Below are 20,684 nucleotides of genomic sequence, written 5' to 3' on the forward strand. Positions count from 1 at the left end.
GCTTGCAGATTTGATACACTTATCCTTCCCCGATAGAGAAGCCTAACAAGCCAACGAGAAATGTGTCAAGACCCCGATAGGTGGCAGCAGTCACTGTAAATTTCTGCTTCTCCGCTCTAGCAAAGACAGGTTAAACGGAATATAAATTGATGAGAATAAAAGAAGTTTTTGGTTACCGTTTTTAAAGAATTAAGTAGCTTACCTTTTTTCTTTTTTTTTTTTTTCTTCTGAGTCCCAAGTCACACTTTTAATTACATATCACTTGATAACATGATGGAAGGAGGTGGGAGGGCAAGGTTGTGTCAAAGTCTTTTCATGTATTATCGCAAGGATCAGCTACCAGGTTGCTGACGACTAATGTTTAGTGTTACTGTACAAAAAGAGAAGAAACAAAGGTGGATTGAGTAAGGATTTGGGATTGATTCATTAGACTTTTTTTTTCTGTTTGAAGCCCTAGCAAATTTCACATTTGATGAGCTCACCATGTAATAAAATAAAAGGCTATATGTCTCCTGTGTGTGTCCTGTCAATTTTAGATAGGTAGCCTGATACGTGAAGTATGTACAGTGCCTTCAAAAAGTATTCATATGCCTTAAAAAAGTTGTCCACATTTTGTCATGTTACAACCAAAAACATAAATGTATTTTAATGGGATTTTATGTGATTGACCAACACAAAATGACACATAATTGTGAAGTGGAAGGAAAATGATGAATGGTTTTCAAATTTTTTTTACAAATAAATATGTGAAAAGTGTGGCGTGCATATTTGTATTCAGCCCTCTTGAGTCAATACTTTGTAAAACCGCCTTTCACTGCAATTACAGCTGCAAGTCTTTTTGGGGGTGTCTCTACCAGCTTTGCACATCTAGAGAGTGAAATTTGTGCACATTCTTGTTTGCAAAATAGCTCAAGCTCTGTCAGATTGGATGGAGAGCGTCTGTGAACAGCAATTTTCAAGTCTTGCCGCAGATTCTCAGTTGGGTTTAGGTTTGGACTTTGACTGGGCCGTTCTAACACATGAATATGCTTTGATCTAAACCATTCCATTGTAGTTCTGGCTGTATGTTTAGGGTCATTGTCCTGCTGGAAGGTGAACCTCCGCCCCAGTCTCAAGTCTTTTGCATTTGGCTCCACCCATCTTCTCATCAACTCTGGTCGGCTGCTCTGTCCCTGCTGAAGAAAAGCATCCCCACAACAGGATGCTGCCACCACCATGTTTCACGTGGGGATGGCGATGTGCAGTGTTAGTTTTGCGCCACACATAGTGTTTTTTGCTTTTAGGCCAAGAGTTAAATTTTTGGTCTTCTCTGACCTTTCATTCTACATGTTTGCTGTGTCCCCCCACTTGGCTTCTCACAAACTGCAAAATGGACTTCTTATGACTTTCTTTCAGCAATGGCTTTCTTCGTGCCACTTTTCCATAATGGCCGGATTTGTGGAGTGGACGACTAATAGTTGTCCTGTGGACAGATTCTCTCACCTGAGCTGTGGATCTCTGCAGCTCCTCCAGAGTTACCATGTGCCTCTTGGCTGCTTCTCTCATTAATACTCTCCTTTCCCGGCCAGTCAGTTGAGGTGGACGCCATGTCTTAGTAGGTTTGCAGTTGTGCCATAATCTTTCCATTTCTGGATGATGGATTGAACAGTGCTCCATGAGACGTTCAAAGCTTGGGATATTTTTTTATAACCTAACCATGCTTTTAACTTCTCCACAACTTTATCCTTGACCTATCTGGTGTGTTCCTTGGCCTTCATGATGCTGTTTGTTCACTAAAGTTTTCTAACAAATCTTTGAGAGCTTCACAGAACAGTTGTATTTATACTGAGATTAAATTACACACAGATGGACTTTATTTACTATTTATTATTTACTAATTAGGTGACTTCTGAAGGCAATTGGTTCCACTAGATTTTAGTTAGGGGTATCAGAGTAAAGGGGGCTAAATGCAAATGTACACCGCAATTTTCAGATATTTATTAGTAAAAAATTAGTTTTGCACAGAGCAGCCTGGATCCTCCTCTTCTTGGATCCCTCTTTGCAGTTCCTGGCCCCTCCCTCCTATCGAGTGCTCCCACAGTCAGCAGCTTCCTATGGGGAAGTCACAACTCCATATGTCCATTCAGCCCTGATTGGCTGATTGACTTTGATTGACAGCCATGGGAGCCAATGGCGCTGCTGCTGTGTCTCAGCCAATCAGGAGGAGTGTGCCGGAGGGCTTAGATATTCGTGGACATCGCTGGAGAGAGATGGGGCTCAGGTAAGTATTAGGGGGCACTGGGTGGCTGCTACACACAAAAGGTTTTTTTTATCTTAATGCATAGAATGCATTAAGATAAAAAAACTTCTGCCTAAAGCAGATATCGCTTTTGTCCAAAAAACACATTTTAGAGATGACAAACTGCCTATATTCAGGAACAAGTTCTTTCCTGTGACATACCATTCTACATACCCAGAGGCGAAGGCTCGAGGAGTATCTATTCTGTTGTCAGCCCGGGTACCCTGGGTTTGCCTCGATATGGTCAAAGACCCCGCTGGCCGATTCCTATTCCTAAAAGGCACGATTGGCGGCATCAAGGTGACATTGGCAAATCTCGACGTCCCTAATAGTGAACAAGATCTTTTAATTTGCCGGCATATTGAGAAACTTCTTGAGTTTGCAGAGGGCCAACTAATTCTTGGAGGGGATTTTAATACCCCCCTGATCCCCGCTGAAGATACCTCCGCAGGATCTTGCTTGGTTCCTCCTGGCTCCTGCAGACGTATCGCAAAATTCCTCCACAATGCCCAAGTGGTAGATGCCTGGCGTCTATTTCACCCCGGCGAACGAGACTACAAATTCTACTCCCCACCACATAAAGTCTGCTCGCATATAGACTACTTTCTCACCCCGCATGCCCAGCTACATGCAGTCCGGGACACCTCCATAGGCTCCATAACATGGTCAGGCCACACTCCGGTGGTTCTGTCCTATGCCCTCACTGACAATTCCACAGCTCAAAATAGGTCATGGACGCTGAATGAGAGCCTTCTACAAGACCAAGACGTGTTGGCCAATATCGTCAAAGGACTGGGGAACTATTTTCACACCAGTGTCACACCTGACTGTGACGAGGGCATTGTCTGGAAAGCTCACAAGGCGGTAATACGCGGGGTGCTTATTAAGCACGAGTCCAGGATTAAACGGCAACGTGCATTACAACTAACCTCCCTTCTGCAGGATTTGCAGGCCATTGAAGCATGCCATAAACATGCCCCGTCACCACCTCTGGAAAGGGAATTAAACACCATCCGTAAACAAATCACTGACCTACTACACTTCAAAGCCAAAGCAGCCCTTCAGGTTTGCTGTAAACTAGCTTCTTACATACCACACGTCATGTCCTCTAACGGTCATAAAACCACCTTACCTAGTCATATCACACGAGAATTTTAACTATTTTATGAATTGCTCTATAATCTCCAAATAGCAACCCCCTCCCAAAATCACATAACCGACTACATATCCTCCTTCCAGATGCCTTCGCTACCTGACAATGTTAATGAACTCCTTGACTACCCCATTACACTACCTGAACTCCATCTGGCTATAGGGAACACCAAACCAAGGAAAGCACCAGGGCCGGACGGCTTCACGATTCAGTATTACAAAACCCTACTCCCCTCTCTCGGAACATACATGGTTAAACTATTTAATCATCTAGGCACGGGGAAATCTTTCTATGAGACTACCCTCCAAGCCCGCATTTTGGTGATCCCAGAAGAGGGCAAGGATCCCGCCTCTTGTGGGAGCTATCGGCCCATATCCCTACTAAACACGGACCTCAAACTATTTACTAGAATTATTGCAACCAGACTGCAACAAACACCTGCCCTACTTGATTCATTTGGACCAAGTGGGCTTTGTTCCATCCAGAGAGGCCAGAGACAATTCCACCAAAGTCCTCAACCTCTTACATATAGACAATACCACTAACATCCCATGTGTTTTCCTGGGGACAGATGCGGAAAAGGCATTTGATCAGGTGCACTGGCCTTTTATGTTCTCAATCCTACGGCATGCGGGATTGGGATGCAATACGCTCAACTGGATATCTTCCATTTACTCTAACCCGACAGCAAGGGTCAGGGCTAATGAAGCTCTATCTGATCCCTTTGCGATCACTAACGGGACAAGACAGGGTTGTCCTCTGTCGCCTCTCCTTTTTGCCCTGGCCCTGGAACTTTTCCTCAGTCATGTGTGTCTGAATCCTGATGTCACTGGAATCGATGTGGGGGACTCCCAACAAAAAGTATCTGCGTACGCAGACGATATGATTTTCTCACTTACGAACCCCCTAATTTCTCTCCCCAATCTGCTGTGTGAATTCAAAACTTATGGAGCATTGTCCAAACTAAAAATTTACTTTACCAAATCCAAAGCAATGGGGTGTGTGTACAGCAGCCCCTCCTCTCACACCTCCAAGCAAGCTTTAAATTGAAATGGACAGAGACCACTCTGAAATATTTGGGCACGTTTAGCCCCCCAAATCTTCAAATCTTTTAAAACTCTTTGAACTAAACTTCCCCCCCACTTCTGAAAACAGTCAAGTTTCTCCTTAATACATGGCACACGGGACTTCCTTCATGGTTTGGCTGCTGTAGTATACTTAAAATGAGTATTCTCCCTAAGTTTTTATACCTCTTTCAGGCCTTACCCATCTCCATCCCCGCAAGTTATTTTAAACTGACACACTCACTGTTCATTGAATTATTTGGGCTAACAAACGACCACATCTAAACAGGAAACTACTTTACCTGCCCAAGCAACACGGAGGCTTGGCAATGTCGGACATTCGCACATATCATGCAACACACTTAAGTAGACTTGTGAACTGGTACCATCATTGTGACACCAAGTTATGGCCCCGATTGGAACAAGCCCAGAGTGACATACACCTCAGATGGGCTCCCTGGTGTTACGCATCGCTCCCTTCCAACCTCAAGAGACACCCCCCTATTGGCCCCACTACATGCATATGCGCCCAACTATTCACCAAAGCCTCTTTCATCCACAAACTCACCTTTATTCCCCATAATGGGGAACCCACTGTTCATGCCGGGACTCCACAATGTCGTCTTCCAGAACTTGATCAGCTCAGACCACTTTCAAACCTCCCATTTCAGGACCGTAGGGAGATGGATGTCCATGCTGGAGCTTACGGACGCCATGGGTCCTTTCTGGATGGATTTTTGGAGGGCATTTCATCTACGCCATTTTTTAAAATCTATATCGTCTCCCGGCAACCCGGACCAACCTTTCACAACCCTTGAGGAATACTGCTCGGACACCGGCTTCCTGCCCCACGCGCTGTCCCACACATACAACCTGCTGATTACACCTCCAGTGGACTATTAACCCCCAGGCCTGCTCGGCTGGGAACAGGCTTTAAACCACCAATTTAGCCCACACCAATGCCACCGTATTCTTCGGTTCATGCACAAATCCTCCATTTGTGCGAGAATACAGGAGACTAACTTTAAACTAATATCACGGTGGTATCGTACCCCATCACAGTTACACAAATTCTTTCCCTCAATGTCAGATCTATGCTGGCGATGCCAGGAGGAGCGAGGAACACTACTACATATTTTCTGGTCCTGCCCTAAAATTGCAGACTTTTGCAAAACGGTCCGTCGAATCATACAGAAGCTCACGGAACGTCCTATCCCAGATGACCCAGCCTATTTTCTCCTTCATGCCTCTGCCACTCCGGGGAAAATTTATAAGACATCTGTGATACGCCACCTCCTTGATGCCGCCAAAGCATGCATCCCCCTTCAGTGGAAATCCCCACATTCACTGACCATCGCCCTCTGGCTGAGAAAAGTTGAGGACATAAACAAAATGGAAGACCTTATCCTCACAGCCAGACACCGACAGGACCAATATTCCAAGACCTGGACCTTATGGAACATGTTTGTATACTCTGACGAGGGACAGGCTCTCCTGATAAACAATACCGCTGTCTAAAAATGTTATCATTTGACTCGCTAATATGCGACAAATTCACTGGACACTATACTCTTTAGCCACTCTACGAATCCATGTGCATTGACACCCCCCCCCCCTTTTTTCCTCCCTCTATTCCTTCCTCTTTTATTTTTCCAATTTCTTTCCCTCCACCCTTGTACTTCTCTTTTTTTCTATTTTTTATTGTCTACTGCTTACTGATATCTCTATTGTTTAAGGAAAAAAAAAGGAATACTGTAAGAGTCGGGATCCACGGCCTAATGCCCCACTCTGGCATCCCATATTCCGCTATGTCTGCAGGGGAGATATGGTCCATATGTGGTGACTAGTACAATTATACACCGAACATACACGATGTGATACAGTCACTAATGATACATGTTTGATTTTGACATCATCCTCTTTACCTCTGTTGCACTGTGCTGTATTATATGCCTGTGTGTAATATGTTTTTTGTGATTTTCACTACCTTGGCTCTGTGGATCTTGTCTTTTGAATAAATAAAAGATTTGGAAAAAAACCTTCTGCCTTTACAACTCCTTTAAGTGTCCACATATTCCATATACACTCACCGGCCACTTTATTAGGTACACCTGTTCATTTGCTTGCTAACACAAATTGCTAATCAGCCAATCACATGGAAGCAACTCAATGCATTTAGGCTTCTAGACGTGGTGAAGACAACTTGCTGAAGTTCAAACCGAGCATCAGAATGGGGTAAGTAACTTTGAACATGGCATGGTTGTTGGTGCCAGACGTGCTGGTCTGAGTATTTCAAAAACTTCTGATCTGCTGTGTTTTTTACACACAACCATCTCTCGGGTTTACGGAGAATGGTCTGAAAAAGAAAAAATATCCAGTGAGCTGAAGTTGTGTGGAGGAAAATACCTTGTTGATGTCAGAGGTCAGAGGAGAATGGGCAGACTGGTTTGAGATGATAGAAAGGCAACAGTAACTCAAATAACTACTCATTACAACCAAGGTATGCAGAATACCATCTCTGAATGCACAACACATCGAACCTTGAAGCAGATGGGCTACAGCAGCAGAGGACCACACCGGGTGCCACTTCTGTCAGCTAAGAACAGGAAACTGAGGCTACAATTCACACAGGCTCACCAAAATTGGACAATAGAAGATTGGAAAAATGTTGTCTGGTCTGATGAGTCTCGATTTCAGCTGCCTTGTCTATATTTCTATCGCACACGTTTCTAGAAAACAAGGCTCATCAATTATGGGTGCTGCAGCGATTACCAGATGGATCCTGGAGACATCAATAAAGTGTATATATTCGCCAGCACACCATGGTTCTACAATTACCGTCCAAAGGCTTGTATTGCATAGAGATCACATCACAAAGACAAGTGCAACGTTTCGGAATGGCTCAGGGCCCCTTTGTCAGGCATGTGATGATTTCAGCTGCGACATTCAGATGGTGGGGTCAGAATTTGGCATAAACGACATGAAAGCATGGATCCATCCTGCCTTGTATTAACGGTTCGGGCTGGTGGTGGTGTAATGGTGTGAGGAATATTTTCTTGGCACACTTTGGGCCCCTTAGTACCAATTGAGCATTGTTGAAACGCCACGGCCTACATGAGTATTGTTGCTGACCATGTCCATCCCTTTAGGGCTACAGTGTACCCATCTTCTGATGGCTCCTTCCAGCAGGATAATGCACCATGTCACAAAGCTCCTATCATCCTAAAATGGTTTCTTGAACATGACAATGAGTTCACTGTACACCAATGGCCTCCACATTCACCAGATCTCAATCCAATAAGGCACCTTTGGGATGTGGTCGCATCATGAATGTGCAGCTGACAAATCTGCAGCAACTACGTGAAGCTATCATGTCACTATGGACCCAAATCTCTGAGGAATGTTTTCAACACCTTGTTGCACGAAGAATTAAGGAAGTTCTGAAGGCAAATGGGGTCCAACCCAGTACTAGCAAGGTGTTCCTAATAAATGGGCCAGTGAGTGTATGTGACAAGTACATATTAAACTATAACTTCACAAACAACACCTAATGAGCTTGAAAACAAAATCCATGGGCCGTGCACCCAAGACACTCTCCAGCTCCTTACCGCATCCCAATGACCATTATAGTTACAATTGGTCATTCAGTGCTTTGGGGGGTTAAAGTCTCCAATAGGCAAGTGTATCCCCTCCACAAAGTCAGTATCAAATGTGCAACCACAATAACGCTAAAAAATAAAGGATAAGAAGCAATCCCATAATGTAAAACTGTAACATTAGCTTTTTAGAAGTAAAGTGTACAGGCAAAGCAAAAACGAGCCACTAGACATCAGAGCAAAAGCTGCAACTCATTCCTATGGGCTAGCAGATTCGGACCCGGCCGTTGATCAACACCACATGTATGATGAGGTCACTCTTGTAGGCTACATCCTACGCATTTCATCACAAATGATGTCGTCAGGGGGACAGGCTGAGTAATTAAAGCGCAACTTCACCTGGCTATCCAAAATAGAAGTCAGCAGACACAACCTGTTCTGTAGCTGCTGTCTTTTTAAAAACACATTCTTTGAGTGCCAGTGCTTGACTTAATGGGCTGCTAAGTCATTGAAGCCTTTTCTTCTCCCACACTGCCACCTTGGAATTTGGGATCTGGCTGCTGCTTCATGAACTGCCAACTGCTAAGAGATGTTGATCTGGAATCTCCTGGGATGTGTGATGTGTACCACAGGAGGATTGCGGGTGGGGTGGTGGGCCAGGGACTGTGTAATCCTTTCCTAGGCAAGGATTAAGGAAGAAAAGGAAGTACCAGGAGAAAAGATCTTTGCTTAAAAAATAAAACCTGCATATGTGTAACCGGGACAGGGGATTGAATAGAATTCTGGCAAGTGAAATGTCTGTTAAATATACCATTGAAAGTATTTTGTTATATCTCTATTTAATAGGTGCAAAAAAATAAAATACAAGTTGATCCTGCCAGAACTTTAGTGAGGTCATAGCTTTCTGTTGACTCTGTCAGTGCTGAAGTGAAAAAGTTCCAAGGTATCTTATCAGCTGTCCCCAGTTCACCCCTGTGAACTACAGAATACTCGCTCAATGTTATGGAGATGTTGAGAGGGGAGAGTTCTATATGCCAAATCAGGTGGACAGCATAGTATGACCATGCTGATCCCCATAGAAACAGTACAGTGAATGATCATTGTCATCCTAGGATAGGAAGTGTGTTACTGGCAGGATCACCAGATGGAAAAAAACTTAATAAGTATCATATTTGTTCCTGTTTTTTATTTTTTTATTATTTATTTTTTTTATTGCGTTTTCAGACAGACTGGGTTTAGATATATTTAATGCAAAATAAATTACATAAAAAAAGTTACATAACAAAAATCCTAAAGCACTATTGAAGTTATTCTGTAATGATTACTTATTACAAGCAAATGGTGTAATTGTGCAGCGAGATCCAGAAATGTATCCAATAACCATCCTATGAATCTATATTTTCAGTTGACTTTACTGTGAGTGATCGTATTAGCTGGTGCCTCTGCTTCATGACAGATTTGCCAGTTGAAACTCCAGCAATTGCCCGGACTATAATTGATTATAGAAGGGGGCAGATACAGAGTTAGCCAAAATTAATGTGAGAGATACAGCAAGGGAGTGGTAGCCAGGAGCAATATGAGTGGTGGGTGGTCTGTAGCAGTGAATGCCGATTAGAGCTGGGTTGGATGTGTAGGACAGTTGGGAGAACATTGTACTTCACAGATAAATGAAGTTGGCAAGATCAGGAATACTGCATATGTCCTGCTTACTGAAGTTCTTGTGTTCTTGGAGCATCAAGTTACTGGCAAGAGATTTTATTTGGAGTGGGGTGGTAAGAAAATCTGAAATTCCGTGGAAGTAGGCTTTGCCCTCAAAATGCTTTTCAAGACTCAATTATTTTTTATTCTGACTGGAGCATACCACTAGAAGTTAATATGCACATATGTTTGTCCTTTGCTTGTAATCATTAGCCTAAAGTGCTTCAGCAAACTGTACAAAGCATTTGACATGCTTTGAAAAGTTTTCTAGAGACCTTAAAGCACCTTTCCACTCACTCCCAAGTGGTGGAATACAAACCTTAATGGGATTGCTGGCTGTTGCTTTAAAAAAGCTTTTGGTAGACTTCGGCAGCCTAGTTGTTATCAAAATTCAAACTTGCTGAAGCCTATCAAAAGCATATTTAAAGTGAATCTGACCTGGCTGAAAAGTTTTCTAAGGTGGCAACAGTGAAGTGTAGGGACCTTGTAGTGCTTTCAAATACCTGTGTAAGTCTTCAAAGTGAATCCCATAGAGCCCCTTGGGCTGTCCTTGGGTTCTCAACCTCCGTCCAGGTGAAGATTAAGCCTTACCTCTCAAGAACTAAGCCTAGCCACACCAATTTTATCACCTTCGAACTGCGAAAGTGGTAACTTAAAGCTACAAAACGTGTTTTATTTGGTGATATAAAGTAATTCGATGTGAAGTGGGTGCAGCCCCCATCGGTGGCGATGTGGTTGAGAAAAGTGTCAGAGATCAGTGCAATGGAAGACCTGGTGGCCACAGAGAGGGGCCTTAGTGAACAATTCTCCAAAAAATGGTTTTGGTGGCACTAGTTTGTATACTCTGCGGAATACAATGAGCTTATGGTCTAACCCACAACGATACGGCGACCTTGCACGTTTCCCCCGAAGGGGGTGGCGAGACTGGACGGAGGTATGTTTACCTCCTCCCCACCCCTTCTCCCCCCCCCCCCCCCCCCGTTTTATTTATTTATTTATTTTTTATTTTTATTTTTTTTTCTTTCCTCTCCTCTCTCTCTCTCTTTTTTCTCATTTATTTATCCTTCTTCTCCTTCTCTGGTTCTCTCTCGTGGGTTGTTTGATCCCGGATCAAAGTGATTCACACTATTTTCCTCACTATATAAAATACGGTATTTGCCGTTTAAAGAGTGGTCGTGTGTCATACAGAGCCTCCCTTTCCTTTACAATCTGATGGTACCCCATAGATAACGAAAAGTTTTTCTTATGTATAAAAAGACTATACCTTGGAGTGCCATGGATGAGACTGTTGTTGTGTGTATTTTTTTTTTTTGTTTTTTTTAAGGATTGTTTCTGTGTTTTCACATGATTACCTCTTCCAAAAATAAAAATAAAGAATTTATAAAAAAAAAAGTAATTCGATGTTTTACTTAAGCAGATGACTCATGCTTATGCTTTTAATAATCACATTGGGCGCCTCTGCCAATCGACATACTGACGGTCTTTTTTTTTTGCTCTGACTCCCTTACCAATTACTTCATCCACCTGAGAACTCCACAGAGCACCCAGGGTGGGAATGCCCAAGGCAGAGAGAGTGACCACACCGACCCTGCGGGGAGACAGGTTTTCTCCACCTGCACACTAGGAAGGCCATGTGTTCCCCCTTGCTGGGTGACCACAGCCTAAGCAGTTGTAAGTCCCATTTGACCTTTTTTCCTTTTACTGTGGAAGCATTTTATTGTTTCTGAAATCATCTTACACACTTTAAGGGATCTCCTGTCTCCCTCGTTTCTTTTTCGGTGAACACTCTGAGCTACACAAAAGACCACTGGTCAGCTCCTCAGGATCTTTCGGTTCACGATCTACCACCACACCATAAGAACTAAGCCTAGCCCCTTATCATTCATTGTCAAAAGCCAGAACCTAAGTTGGCAGTAGAGGATTTGCCATTTGACAGTTGAAAGAAGGGTCCTGGTGCTGGGAAGGATAGAGCTTAATCTCAGCTTGGACAGAGGTTGTGGCCTCATGTACAGCCTAGGCTTAAGATCCAGGGGCTCCACAGAGACATGGAAGATTATTTGAAAGCTGGGACAAGTACTTGTAGGCATCACAAGGTGATCATGACTCTTAGGTCAGCCAATCGCGCTAAATAGAGCTGATGGAGGAATCATTCTTGCTGGATGTTGTATTCAGAAAACTGGCATCCGTGGCTATATGAATACCTGAACAGTGATTGGATACTGTTCTTATTTGCCTGACAATTCCACCTGGCTCCTTTGATTATGTAATCAAAGTTTCCTGAGCTGGGTAGTGCCAACAGGACCACCACAGCTTAAATTTTGGACAATTTAGCAGGAATCGTCCAAAATTCAAGCTGTGTATGGCCAACATCAGTATAGAAACACTTTAGGCTAGGTCAGAGTTGACACCCAACACTTCATTTAAAATCTGTTCTTTAACACATTTGGGCTAAAGCTTAAAGGGTACACTTAGGGCTTCAAGAAAGATTCTTAAAAGCGTGCCAAATGCTTTATAAATGTTCACTAAAGCTAATGCTGCTTAAGCTAGCCATACATTTTGTTAAAAAAAAATTAATTTCAGAACGTTTGTTCGATTTTATAGTAGTTAAGGGGGTCAATATAATGACCGTTTTTTGACGAAAAAAAATTGAAGGAGCAGGAATTGAATTTGTGTAAATATGTCTAATTTGAGATATCATTTGTCTTTTAGAGTAGATTGAGCCAACGCAAAAAAGAAAAGTCCTATTGTTTAAATTTCTTATGTTGTGGAAAATTGCCATTTTTGGCATCTTTTATTTGAGGTTGAACTTCAGGCTACACAAACATAGTAATAATGCAAGAGGCTGTTTGCTTTCTTCAGTCCTTGCTTCCTTTTGATATTTCATAACCAATGTCGAAGTAACTCAAAGGACCCATTTTTACTGGGTGTGTGTTTCCTGTAATGGTGACTGGTCACTCCTGCTCTATCTTCTTACGCAGGCTGACCAGTCTGGTATCCACCCTCTGTAATTCTTACAAGGCAGAACTGGCATCATTATGCATGGAACTGCTCTGTGGATCCCTTGCCTGTCCCCACCAAACGCTTTGCCCTACACTTCCAAGCTTCTGTGTGTTGGCCAAGAGTAATAAGGAGAGCCGGCAAAACTGTAATCCTTGAAGTGTCGTTTATTGGTACAACAGAGTGACAATAAAGCAATAAAGCTTTACTGTTTTATTGTCACTCTGTTGTACCAATAAACGACACTTCAAGGATTACAGTTTTGCCGGCTCTCCTTATTACTGTTGCATTGGAGTGTGTTTGGACATATCGAGCCTCGGCACCTGTGAGTGGATCTGGTGTATGGATTGAGTTGTCCCTGCAGAGAGCGCTGTTACCTTTCTTCTTTTCCATGTGTGTTGGCCAAGAGTTCTTGGTAAATGTAGTTCTGTGTAGTGTCTACAGCAGTAGGATGTGGCTTATCACCTTTCTGGTGGCTGGAGATTGCTGTAAGTTGCTCAAAACTGCAATGATAGGAATCATTTTCTGGCCACAGGAATAAGTTAAAGCAGAGTTTTGCTGGAAAAAAAAAATATTAAAAGCCATCAGCTACAAATACTGCATCTGCTGACTTTTAATATATGGACACTTACCTGTCCAGGGAGCCTGTGGTGTCGGCAGCCGAAGCCGATCCATCCTTCGGTTCTCGGCTGCCGCCGCCATCCTCGGTAAGGGAATAAGGAAGTGAAGCCGTGCGGCTTCACTTCCTGGTTCCCTACTGCGCATGCGTGAGCCGCGCTGCGTGTCCTCACAGGTCCCTGCTGTATTCTGTGTCTCACAGAATACAGCGGGGGAGGACGGGGTAGGCGGCGAAAGTGGCGTAGGTCACCGCAATCATCGCGGTGATCTATGCCAGGAAGTGGGAGCAAATACCTGTATTAGACAGGTATCTGCTCCCTCCTCCCCCCTGAAAGGTGCCAAATGTGACACTGGAGGGGGGGAGGAATCCAAAAAGTGGAAGTTCCATTTTTGGGTGGAACTTCACTTTAAGAATATATTTTTGTTGTTGTGGTCCTGGCAATCAAGCATCATGGTGATACATGTTAGGGAGGAATGGTCTTTGGATGGGGACAATATGGATGCATTTGTATCATTGATAGCCTAATAAAGAGCTTGGGAAGAAGAAGACTTTGGCTTGCTGTTTCTTTAAATCAATATTTTTTTATTGTACTGTAAATGGGGAGAGAGAGGTTTGTGGGGATGAGAGATGATTCCTGAGTTGGAGAGGATGACACCAGTCATTATCTGGATGCTACAGAGGAACATTCAACAAGGTAACACGTAGAGCAACCTTTCTCATCCAGGGTTCCATGAAATCCCAGGGTTCCTCCAGAAGTTACTAGGGGTTTCTTGAGCAATGAACAATTTCTATTTCTCACTTAAAAAAACACTGAAACCAATGATCTTTTTTTAGCCATTTGTAATGGGATTCTTTCTACTGCCTTCAAATGTTATTAGCATTCTTCCTTCTGACCATCACATTACTGTTAGCCATCATGTACTATTAGCTGTAGATATAGTAATTATTAGCAAGGGTTCCCTGAGACCAGAATATTTTTTAAGCATTACTCTATGTTAAATAGGTTGAGAATGGCTGAAGTAGAGTGACTTTGATGTACATTGTAGACTAATGTAGTGACGACACGGTACTTTTCCTAATTGGTGATCTACATTTCTGTCTGTCCGATTCCTCTTTGTCACTTAAAGTTTCTATTCTGAGCATTTCCTCTCTATCGCAGCGCATGTGACTATAGAGTCACACATGTGAGTGTATACACAGTGGTAAATGACAGCTTAATCCCCCCTCCTCCTCCATGCCCAATAACCAGCTAAACACAATGGGGGTGGGATATTACGTGTAGATTGATGGAGGCTTCACCTCCCTCTTATTCTAAGACACAGGCTTCAGGGACGCGATACAGCCTGTGAATGGCAGAAATCCACCCACACCATGTTATTGCCCAAAAATACTAACAATTTGATTTTAGTATATATATTTGTATGCCAATTTAAAACAGTTTATTGATATTAATTATTTATTTTTACTCTGTATTTGATCACCTCTGCGGTTTTTATTTTTTGCGCTATAAACAAAAAAATAGCGACAATTTTGAAAAAAAAACACATTATTTTTTACTTTTTGCTATAATATCCCCAAAAAAATACTTTCCCTCAGTTTAGGCCGATACGTATTCTTCTATCGCAATAATCTCTCTCTCTCTTTCTCTCTTTTTCTCTCTCTCTCTCTCTCTCTCTCTCTCTCTCTTTGCAGTTTTTTTTTTTTTGGGGCCTCCATAGCCACAGACAAGTGCCTACAATGAGCACATGAGTACCATAACTGAAATAAATGTAAATGGCTGGGTGCATGGGAGTCATTTACCTGGGGACGAGATGGCACCAGGATGCAGTATGGGAAGAAGGCACTCCTGGCGGAGGCAGTATGATGTTCTGCTGGGAAACCTTGGGTCCTGCCATTCATGTGGATGTTACTTTGAAACGTACCACCTACCTAAACATTTTTACTGAGCAGATACAATCCTTCATGGAAATGGTATTCCCTGATGGCAGTGGCCTCTCAGCAGAATAATGTGCCCTGCCACACTGCAAAAATGGTTCAAAAATAGTTTGAAGAACACAATAGGTTTGAGGTGATGACGTAGTCTCCCAATTCTCCAATCGAGCATGGGATGTGCAGGAAAGAAGAAGTCTGATCCATGGAGGCCCCACCTCTCAACTTAAAGGACTTAAAGAATTTGCTAATGACTGCTTGGTGCCAGGTAGCTCAGCATACCTTCAGAGGTCTAGTGGAGTTCGAGTCTCAATGGGACAGGGCTATTTTAAAACTGTATGAAATCCAAAACCAAAAATGTATTTTATTACAGGTTACCAATCATTAGATGTGGTGGCTGCATCAGTTTTCTTTTCTTTAGCTTCTTTCTCCTCTGTTTTCACCTGCTGATCTGGCCAGTAACACACCACCTGTATTGGTGAGACACAACTCTAGAGGAATGAGCATAGGAGGCACAGCAGACAGTGGCATTGTCAGTTGGGGGGCCTGTTAATGTACTAGCAGATTTAGATACAGTAACAAATTGAAGCCAAACTCCAGCTCATAATTTATAATTAGAGATGGGCCGAACACCACCCTGTTTGGTTCGCAGCAGAACTCCCGAACAGGGGAAATGTTCTAACTCGAACTGCAAACCCCATTGAAGTCTATGGGAGCCGAACATGAAAAATCAAAAGTGCCCATTTTGAAGGCTTATATGCAAGTAATTGGCCATAAAAAGGGTATGGTGGTCTGGGTCCTGCCCGATTGGACATGTGTCAATAAAAAAAAATTGACATTTCTTATATAGGTAAGGGGCGGGGCCATCTGGCCATGTCACCTGGTGGCACCGCCCCTTCTGATGTCGTGGACTGGTGCATGCTGGGCATGTGACGTCAGAATGGGGGGGGGGGGGAGAGGCCTCCCAAGAGGTGGTAGGGTTTTTTTTTTATCGGATCAACAGGTGGCTTGATTGACGATGCATTTACATCGAGGGGCACTATTTTTTTATTTTTGTTTTTTTATAACATTCACATGGGGAGGGGGGGCCTTCATTTTCAGATAAACCCCCCACCCACAGACCCCCACAACCACCGGGCACAGTTGTGGGGTTGAGGCCCTTGTCCCCATCAATGATGGGGACAAGGTATTTTGGGGTGGGGGGGTATGGTACAGTTAAGGAGGGAGGGGGCGCACACCATTTTTTTTTTTTTACATTTTGGCATGGGGTTCCCCTCCAAATTCATACCAGATCTGATGGACTTGGGGGGGTACGCTGTTTTTCTCTTTCTTTTTTTTTAACAGCATTTTTTTTTTTATTTATTGTTCAGCTGCCAGCAAGGAAAAACAAAGATAGACTTGGGGGGGGCACACCCTAATGCCCTGTACACACGATCGGACATTCTGACAACAAAATCCATGGATTTTTTCCGACGGATGTTGGCTCAAACTTGTCTTGCATACACACGGTCACACAAATGTTGTCGTAAATTCCGATCGTCAAGAACGCGGTGACGTACAACACGTACGACGAGCCAAGAAAAATTAAGTTCAATAGCCAGTGCAGCTCTTCTGCTTGATTCCGAGCATGCGTGGAATTTTGTGCGTCGGAATTGTGTACACACGATCGGAATTTCCGACAACGGATTTTGTTGTCGGAAAATTTGAGATCCAGATCTCAAATTTTGTTTGTCGCAAATTCCGACGGAAAATGTCCGATGGAGCCTACACACGGTCGGAATTTCTGACAACAAGCTCCCATCGAACATTTGTTGTTGGAAATTCCGACCGTGTGTACGCGGCATAAGAAGGCATAACATTCGATGGTGCAGCTATAAGACTGACAGAGGAAAAGATTACAGCGCACATATACTAAAATGACATTTAAATACTGCAAGGCTTTTTTAAAACACCTGAACATTTTCAGCAAATAAGCAAAAAATGGGCATTTGGTCACACTATATGGCCACATAGTGCTTAAGCTCACTACTGCGTCAAAGTACCCCATTATCAGCAAGGAAACCCATTGACAGCCAAAGACTCATCGGTTGTTAAGGCTGCTGCGGTTGGCGTTCCGGCCTCACTCCTCAAAAAAAAAACAAAAAAAAAACAATTTATACAAAATAATAATAATAAAAAAAATAGTAAAAAAGAAAATTGTAAAATAATAAAAAACAACTGACACAGACCACGCCTCATCAGTGCCCATCAGTGCTGCATATTAGTGCAACAGTCACATGACATTAAAAAAGTATCGGTAATCGGTATCGGCGAGTACTTGAAAAAAAGTATCAATATTTGTACTCTGTCTTAAAAAAGTGATATTGGTGCAACCCTAATATAATCTATATATGCTGTACTGTATATGTATACTTTATAGCACATATTATATATAGTATATATAATATAAAAAAAAATATGTAGAGAGAGAGACATATATACAGTAAATATTTTGCCTGACAGGCCCTGTACAATTCTGTTTGCTTTTTGCATTGCTTTAATAAATAGCTTGGTAGCTTGGTTTATATTTATGATCTTTTCAGCTGATAATGGCAGTTGCTGTTTGACTTCAATTTAATTATTACATTTGTACTGCCAATGGGAAATGTGTGTCTGTTTATTAGAAAAAGAAAATAAAAGTTGATTGCAAAAAAAAAAGTCAATGATTTAATACTAATTTCATATCCACCTTTATTATTATTCCGGTATAGCCCTGTTTTCATGAATTTCATCAACGATTGCTTACTGACATACCGGTATACAGTATTTCACATCAAGTGCAGGGAGCACTGAAGAGGTTAAAATAAAAGAATTAACCCAGCATTTACCATGCTCTGACCCAGACAGCCTCTTTCTGATGGTGTCTGAACTGTGACAGAGGCAGGATCAGGGTGCAGGACACCGTTTTGTGACCCTGGGCAAGTTCTTTATCTCCATTTGGCACAAGTACAATATGAGATTGTTATCTATAATGACGGTTCAGGGGTTCATTCGGTTTTGTCCTTCCCTTGTCAGGGATAGTGATTTTGGAAAATGCAGAAATATAAGAATGAGGGATCACTAGCTCTGCGTTTGCTATTATTGATCAGGCTGTCTTTCATAATAAAACATTGATAGGGCTGAAGTTATTCTACTCTGAATAAAGAGAGGTGACTAATCTGGGTCTCAGATGGTACTGAAACATGGAGAAAAAAGGGAGTCCCTTGATTGAGATACAGTGGGTATAGAAAAGGATCACCCCCCTTTAAAATAATCACTCAATCATTTTGTTGCTTTGTATCCTGAAATGAGGACAGACACTGCTTTTGTTTTATTCAGCTGTGTTTGCTCAGTGCAACTTATAACATCTAATGCCCTGTACACATGACCGGTTTTCCCGTCGGAATAAACTCTGAAGGTTTTTCCGACGGAATTCCGCTCAAGCTGTCTTGCATACACATGGTCACACCAAATTCCGACCGTCCAGAACGCGGTGACATACAACACGTAGGACGGGACTAGAAAACGGAAGTTCAATAGCCAGTAGCCAATAGCTTCCGTCTCGTACTTGCTTCAGAGCATGCGTCGTTTTTGGTATGTCGGAACAGCATACAGACGAGCGGTTTTCCTGATAGGAATTGGTTCAGTCGGAAAAATTTAGAACATGTTTTTTTTCTAGGTCCATCAGAATGTTCAACCTAAAAAGTCAGATGGGGCACACACACGATGGGAATATACGCTGAAAAGCTCCCGTCCGACTTTTTCTGTCGCACATTCCCCTCGTGTGTACATGGCATAAGTGAAAGATATAACACTAATATGTAAGAAAAAATTTTTTAAAAAATTCTGAATCCCTGAGTTGGAAAAAGGATCACCCCCCCCCTCCTAAAAATGACTTGTAAACTCAATCAGGTGTAGCTAATCACCTTCTCAATGACACACAAAGCCATTTGACTTTCAACTGTGATCAGCTGTGGTCATTTTGATTAGTTCAGCATGAAAAGAGCTGTCCTGGAGCATTTCAGTCCTTGGTAGTGCAACTGAAGCAAACAGTCAACTATGGGTGGTAAGGCATTGTCAGAAGATCTCTTGGATTAAGGCATAAGTCAGGAGATTTTATCAATGCCTAAAAGCACAGTGATGTCTATTATTAAGAAATGGAAGGTATTTGGTACAACACAGACCCTCCCTGGATCACGACGTTGCTCCAAACTGGATGAAAGAGTCAGGAGGAAACTGGTCAGAGGTGCTACCAAGAGGCTTACAGCAACTCTGAAGGGGGTCATTCTTTTCTATACACATTGTATGCCTCTGCAGTAAAATTAGATCATTAATAAAGAAATTACTACATTTTATAAGTAATCTGCAGCCCTTGAGCTCTAATCTATGGGCAGCACAGTGGCCTCTATGCCCCAAAAAGGGGGAAACATGTCTGAGGCATTCTCTGCAGTTCATCTCATTCACATTTATGCAACAGGGTGTCGGTGTCTGTGTGCAGACGGCCATCATTTTGTTGAAGTATACAGTGGCTAAGTGGTTAGCACTTCAGCCTGACAGCACTAGGGTCTTCGGATCAAATCCCAACCACGCCACTACCGGCATTGAAATTTGCATGTTCTCCCCGTGCTTGCGTTGGCCTTCTTCCAGGTACTCTGGTTTCCTCTCACACTCCAAAGACATGCTGGTAGGTTAATTGGCTCCTGTCTAAATTGGCCCTAGTATGTGTTTGTATGAATGCGAGTTCGGGACCTTAGATTGTAAACTTCTGACTTGTGTGAATGTTTAAAATATGTAAAGCGCTGCGTAAATTGATGGTGCTTTACAAGTACCTGTAATAAATATTTAAGTAACTGTCAATGTCATGGTCTCTCTGGAGGATTTCCCATGATATTATATGTACGAATATTGTATTGTCTGCATGTTATTTACCTGTAAAAGCCTCTCTTATGTAGACATGCAAAAGCTCTGAGACTGCTGCTGGTTGCCACCATATTTGATGTGATTTTAACAGCCCCATTAGACTCTTAACTGTCACTTAAATAACATGGTATAGTATCCCCCTTTGTTCCACCCCCCTGCATATACATAAAAGTTTAAACAGGGAGCCTGACCAGTTACGTACTGGACTTCAAGTGGATATATCCGTACCATTTTTTAGAGTCAACTAATGGCTCTCTTGTAAAAGCAATCCTAGCGGATCACCCCTCCCCACCACCACCTTATGTGGCTTTACTGGGATCTCCCATCCCACTGGGAGTCCTGATCGACTGGTGTGCAGTCATGTTGGAACAGGAAGAGGCTATCCCCAAACTATTCCCACAAAGTTGGGGGC

The 20,684-nt window shown here is 42.7% G+C and overlaps 1 protein-coding gene across 3 annotated transcripts in view; it reads left to right on the forward strand.

Annotated features, from left to right (window-relative positions):
* The window catches only part of CAMKMT (calmodulin-lysine N-methyltransferase), a 685,679-nt gene that overhangs the window by 212,087 nt on the left and 452,908 nt on the right, over positions 1–20,684 (forward strand). The gene's annotated exons all lie outside the window — the stretch shown is intronic.

Source organism: Aquarana catesbeiana, linkage group LG04 (genome assembly GCF_042186555.1).
Source record: "Aquarana catesbeiana isolate 2022-GZ linkage group LG04, ASM4218655v1, whole genome shotgun sequence".
NCBI lineage: Eukaryota > Metazoa > Chordata > Amphibia > Anura > Ranidae > Aquarana > Aquarana catesbeiana.